This window comes from Mandrillus leucophaeus, unplaced genomic scaffold (assembly GCF_000951045.1).
Source record: "Mandrillus leucophaeus isolate KB7577 unplaced genomic scaffold, Mleu.le_1.0 Scaffold142, whole genome shotgun sequence".
Taxonomy (NCBI): domain Eukaryota; kingdom Metazoa; phylum Chordata; class Mammalia; order Primates; family Cercopithecidae; genus Mandrillus; species Mandrillus leucophaeus.
The window spans coordinates 4,109,732-4,115,758 of record NW_012101388.1 but is presented as its reverse complement, the minus strand read 5'-3'; the positions used below and the strand labels follow the sequence as shown (position 1 = coordinate 4,115,758).

At 43.9% G+C, this 6,027-nt stretch overlaps 1 protein-coding gene across 1 annotated transcript in view; it reads left to right on the top strand.

The window, feature by feature from the left end:
• The first annotated feature begins 1,503 nt into the window (after positions 1-1,503).
• The window catches only part of SERPINB5 (serpin peptidase inhibitor, clade B (ovalbumin), member 5), a 34,170-nt gene continuing 29,646 nt past the window's right edge, over positions 1,504-6,027 (top strand). Inside the window, exon 1 of the mRNA XM_011974167.1 lies at positions 1,504-1,790. The gene's annotated coding sequence lies outside the window, so the exon portion shown is untranslated. The remainder of the gene's footprint in view (positions 1,791-6,027) is intronic.

The following is a 6,027-nucleotide window of genomic DNA, read 5'->3' as shown; positions in this document are numbered from 1 at the left end:
AAAGTGGTATTAATTGCCATCATTAGGAAGCACATGCTATGTGCCAGAAACTATGTAAGAATTGTCTCTTCATCCATCTCTGTCTGTATCTCATTTTACAGATTTTATGACAAATGAGGACTATATACAGACAAATTTTACAGATGAGGAATCTGAAGCTAAAGAGATTAAGCAATTTGCTCAGGATTTCTCAAGCAATGAGTGGTTAGATTTAGTTTGCAAATTTATGACTCTGCTCCTAAATTCTCATTTTCCCTCCTACAGCTGGATAATAGAATTTTTAAGAAGCATCTTTCCACACCTCCTCACCTATGACCTTCCCTCCACTTGCTCCACTGATGCCTAAAATTCTGTTTTTGGAGTTCACTTAGTTTATGACTTTGATCCCGGTTAACATTAAAATACCCAGGACACGGGGGAGGGGAAGCTGTTGATCAATGTTAGTTTAGTAAGTTAGTATAGCGAGTTGCTCTTATTCATTAGTCAACAAGCACTTATTGACTGCACACTGTACATCAAGACTGTACCAAGTGTTGGTGTTATAAAAATGAACGAAGCTTGGCCCTTACCTTTAAAATTGTTGTAGTCACATATAGGATAATGTAAGAGATTATTATGAAACAATGTAGTAAACGCACAACAGGGAATTCTAGATACGCAGAGCAGAAAAGCAACCAGATCAGTTTCAGGTCCTTTCCTGAGACTGATTCGGCTGGAAGGGAGTAGGTCCCACCAAATGGAGCTGTGGGAAGACAGGAGGACAAAAGCAGGCTCCGCAAAGAGATTTCAGAGCAGAGTTGCATACTCCTTTTTCATTTTGTTTCTTTTGCTCTGTTACCCAGGCTGAAGTACAGTGGTTAGCTCACGGCTCACTGCAGCTTTGCCCTCCCAGGCTCAAGCGATCCTCCCATCTCAGCTTCCCAGGTAACTGGGACCACAGGCATGCGCCACCACACTAGGCTATTGTTTTGCATTTTTTGTATAGATGGGATCTCACCATGATGCCCAGGTTGGTCACAAACTCCTGGGCTCAAGCGATCTGCTCACCTCAACCTCCCAGAATGCTGGGATTACAGGTGTGAGCCACCACACCAGGCCTGAGTAATCCTAATCACAGGATTTTAAAAAGAAACTTCCTGCGCCACCCATTAACCATATCTCCCATCACTTTGGTAGTAAATATTTTGCTAATAGTACCTAATTTTTAAGTAGGCACTGTGTTTATACATATATCCATTTCTTCTTTTTTAAATTGCCTTTTGGTTTAATGGGCAGCTACCTCTTTTGGCATCTAGCAGAATGAGCTGCTGCAGTTTACACAAAAAGAATGGAGATCAGAGTACTTTTTGTGCCACCAACGTGTTTGAGAAATGTGTAGTATTACTATCATCACACATTCCTTTTATTTCATTTAATGTTTCACCTTCCGGTCCTGCGTGGGCTGAGAGGATTGCTGTACGCATGTCTGTACGTATGCATATAGCTCACAGCCCCTTCCTGCCCGAACATGTTGGAGGCCTTTTGGAAGCTGTGCAGACAACAGCAACTTCAGCCTGAATCATTTCTTTCAATTGTGGACAAGCTGCCAAAAGGCTTGAGTAAGAGCGGAGTGCTGCTGAGGCGGGGCGGGGCGGGGCGTGGCGCTGGGCTGGCACAGTGGGCGTGGCGGTGCTGCCCAGGTGAGCCACCACTGCTTCTGCCCAGACACGGTCGCCTCCACATCCAGGTCTTTGTGCTCCTCACTTGCCTGTTACTTTTCCACGCATTTTCCAGGATAACTGTGACTCCAGGTAAGCAAGGTGGGGTAGCAGGGCTGGTGATTTCCTTTTTCAGGAAAATTCATAAAAATCATTATTTGAGCTGATTTGAGACAGTGAACAAAATGGACATAAAGGGGCTGTTTTCAAAGGTGGGCTGTCGGGTTGAGTACTATCGCCTGTCATCCCTCATACTGGCAATAGTTCCAGCTCCCAATCCTTTGGACTCCCTATATGGAAAACCATATAGGGAGTCAAATCACTTAACCATACAAGGTAAGAATATGAAGAAGTCACATGGCTCGGAGGTTTTGGTGGTAGAAGGGTGCAACCGTGATTCACGGAGGAGAAAATACTTCTGAGGACATTTTCAGGCCTACCTTGGAACTCAGAATGAATTTTGCAATGCTAGTTTCAGAGAGGGGATGGTGCCCGCAAACCGGGAAAGTTGAGAAGGATTGATGTGTCTGGTTGGCTCTTCTCCCTGGCTGACATTGTAAGGCTGAGATTTAGGCATATGGACTGCCCTTCTTTTTGGCATTTTAAAACATCAGATCACTGTTTATCTACTTGCAACTATATTCGTCTAAGCGGAAATTATTCTCCCTCCAGTTTTCTGGGTTTCAGCATAGCTTGAACTTATAAATTGGGCTTAAATTGGGCTGCTTGTAGTTTCTTACTCATACGCTGTATGCTTTTTTTTTATGGCTTCATTTAAGCATATCATACTAAAAACCAACATGCCAGGCTATTCCAGAGACTCATAATCAGATCCTCGGAGCTGGGGGCTCTTAGACAGGTTTCAGCCCAGCCCCCTCATTCTGTAGATGAGGAGCAGAACTCACAGGGGTGACGTGGTGTCCAAAGTCACACCGCCTGTAAGTGGCACTGCTGAGATCGAATCAGGCCTTCAGGCTTGCAGCTCGGGATGTTTCCACAATACCATGGGTTCTGTTACCATCTTTTTCACCCCCTACATCTCCTGAGAGGTTTTCAATAATGGGTTCCAAACCTCAGTCCCCACCAGTGAGTGTAAGTGTTTGATGAGTTCCTTCATGGGTGGGGATGAAGCCTGTCTGAGGAAAGGAGTCTCCAAAGGAAATGAGTCAGCAGGTTTATATCTTTGCTTCCTAACGCCTTGAATTTTGCCACTTCAATCCCTCTAGGTTGCGGATTGACTTTGGGGCTATGCAGTCTCAGCGATTTGGGGCATTCTGGTGTGGCTGAGTCTGGCTGTAAGTTTACTGCTTGGCAACAGTGGGCTGGGTCAGTGGTCAAGGTCAGGCTTCTAAAGAGACAGGAGCAGCTATGATGCTTCAGAGCAAAGCAGACACCCCCCTGCCATGGGAAATTAAAGCAATTAATCTCATTACTAATAGCTGTGTTGTACTTTCTTGCCCACAAAGCACTTTTCATATACATTGATTCACTTAATCACTTCGTTTAGTCCTCATATTCTTTCACATTGCAGACACTACAAAATATCCTGTTTTCTTAATCCTGCACATCCTCTGCTCCTCAAAGACTTAGAATGTGGACAACGGAGGTTGTGTTTTTTTGGCATTCCATCACTGATATTATAATAGGCAAGGTTTCTCATGGCATTCCCTAAGGACCAGTTATACCAAATACTCAGGAGATGCTTTTCACCATGTCTCTCCATCTCTAAAATGAGGCAGGCTGGGCTAAGTGATATCTACAATACTCTCACACAGCAAAAAGGTAGGTTTTTTTTTTTTTTTCTTTTTCTGGAGATGGAGTCTTGCTCTGTCACCCACGCTGGAGTGCAGTGGCACGATCTTGGCTCACTGCAACCTCAGTCTCCCATGTTCAAGTGATTTTTCTGCCTCAGCCTCCCAAGTAGTTGGGATGACAGGTATGTGCTGCCACGCCACTCCCGGCTAATTTCTGTATTTTTAGTAGACACAGGGTTTCACCATGTTGGCCAGGCTGGTCTCGAACTCCTGACCTCAAGTGATCCGCCCACCTTGGCCTCCCAAAGTGCTGGGATTACAGGCGTGAACCACTGTGCCCAGCCAAAAGTTAGTTTTTAAGGGATGAAAAACTATGTTCATACCTCCATTTAAATATGCACACCCGTGATGTGTGGTTGAAGAGTGTGGTTGATGGTCTATAAGTAAAATGAACATATATTGTTCAAATCAGGATATGTTTGAGAGTAAATGGGGCACTGTTATTAATGTCAAGACAACAAACATAAACCAGGATTGTCCCAGGCAAAGTGGGATATATAGCAAACCTAACCACAGGACTTTTTTTTTCACCCAAATGGTCTAAAGACAAAAAAATTTGAGGGCCATTGGCTCAGACACATAAAAATCTTAAGAAATCTTGATACAAAGACCAGTGACAAGCTATAAGTCTAGAGAAGTGAGCACAGCCCCTACCCTCAGCCCAGTACATGTGTCTCTATTCATTGGGGCCACTTGCAGTCTCTGAATTGAGTCAGTTCTCCCTGTCCCGCAGTTTTGCAAGGCTAACTTCTACTTATCCTGGAGGATTCAACTTTAGTGTGACTTACTCAGCTGTCACTGTCTCTGAGAAGGTGTCACTGAGGTTTCTAGTATGGGGGAGTCTGTCACTGCTGGGGATCCCATAGTGACTTGTGTACTCATCAAAACACTTACAACATTCATCAGGGCACTAACTGACAACTCCTTGGAGGCAGGGGCCATGTCGTGTTCACCTTTGTTTTCTTAATGCCTACCCTGACACACATTAGGTACTCAGTTAATACTTATGAGATGAAAGCAACATCATACCAAGGGTTTACAACGTAAGTGGCAGAAAGGGAACAAGGGCTTCTTCAAGTAGAAAAATCACTGGGAAGAAGTTTTGCGATGATTAAACAAACCATGCAGGATATGTTGATATCTTCAGGAGAGACTTCAGGACATGTTGGATTTTTGGAACTCGAGAGACTTCTGAGAGAACAAAGGCCAGCAAAGATGCAATTACCAAGAAAGCAGGTGGTAAGGTGTGGCGGGGAAGTGCCAGGCTGGGAGCTAGAAGCAATGAATTCTAGGTCTGGTTTTGCCACTCTCACTCCCTGCGTGGGTGGCCTGGGAGACTCACTTCATCTTTGTCTGCCTCACTTTCCTCATCTGTAAAACGAAGAGGTGTGGCCAGCCTAGATCCTCTCCAAGATCTTGTCCCACTTTCAAGGTTTATAATTTAGCACAGATTGTGAAAGCAAGCTACTTGGAAATAAGTTCTTAAAACTGCATTTGTATTACTACTTAAACTTCCGTCTCACTGTTCTGTGGTTAAAATAAAGTTCCTTTTTAAACTTTTAAGTGCCTGAAAGATGTAGCGTTTTCTACATTGCAACTATAAACGAAGTTCTCCTTGTCAAAATGGTTACAGGGTTTTCACAGAAATGGAAGAAGGCCCTTGTGACAAGGCAATAAAATGGAACAAAACTTGTAGCAATTTTAACACTTTCAACAGAAGTCATTAGGCACATACATTTACCATACAGGAATTGCTAATCTCTACTCTGGTACTTACAATTTTTATAGCATTCGATCATGCAAAATGGTCTGTGTAGAAGTTTGTATTTTTTCCAGGGCATGTATTGCTAACATTGCTGAGGTTTGTTTAAATGCTTTGACTGTCTTGCAACACTGTCGTGTGGCGATTGTGGCCAAAGTCATCTTTTGAGCTACCTCAGACCAGATCAACTTTATAGTGTTTTTAGGTCACTTGGGACTAATCACAGAGCCACTGATCAGATTTACCAGGAAATATTTGATTGATTACTTAGTGGGTGATTTTTTGCCACTACAACCATTTCCATGTACAGACCTTTTCTGTTGCCTCTGGCCAGCATCAAACAACGCTGTGGCGGCTGGGACCGCAGATACTAAGGGCTGTATGACCTTCCCAGAAATGAAGGAGAATTTTCTGAAAAAGGAACCAGTCAGCATAGGAACAGGAAGGCAGATCTCTTTGTGTTCATGCACTGATGAAAGCAACATCATACCAAGAGTTTACAACGTAAGCGGCAGAAAGGGAACAAGGGCTTCTTCAAGTAGGAAAACCATAGGGAAGAAGTTTTGTGTCGATTAAACAAACCATGCGAATATGTTTTTTGTTTTTTGTTTTTTGTTTTTTTTTTTTTGAGACGGAGTCTCACTCTGTCCCCCTGGCTGGAGTGCAGTGGCCGGATCTCAGCTCACTGCAAGCTCCGCCTCCCGGGTTCAGGCCATTCTCCTGGCTCAGCCTCCCAAGTAGCTGGGACTACAGG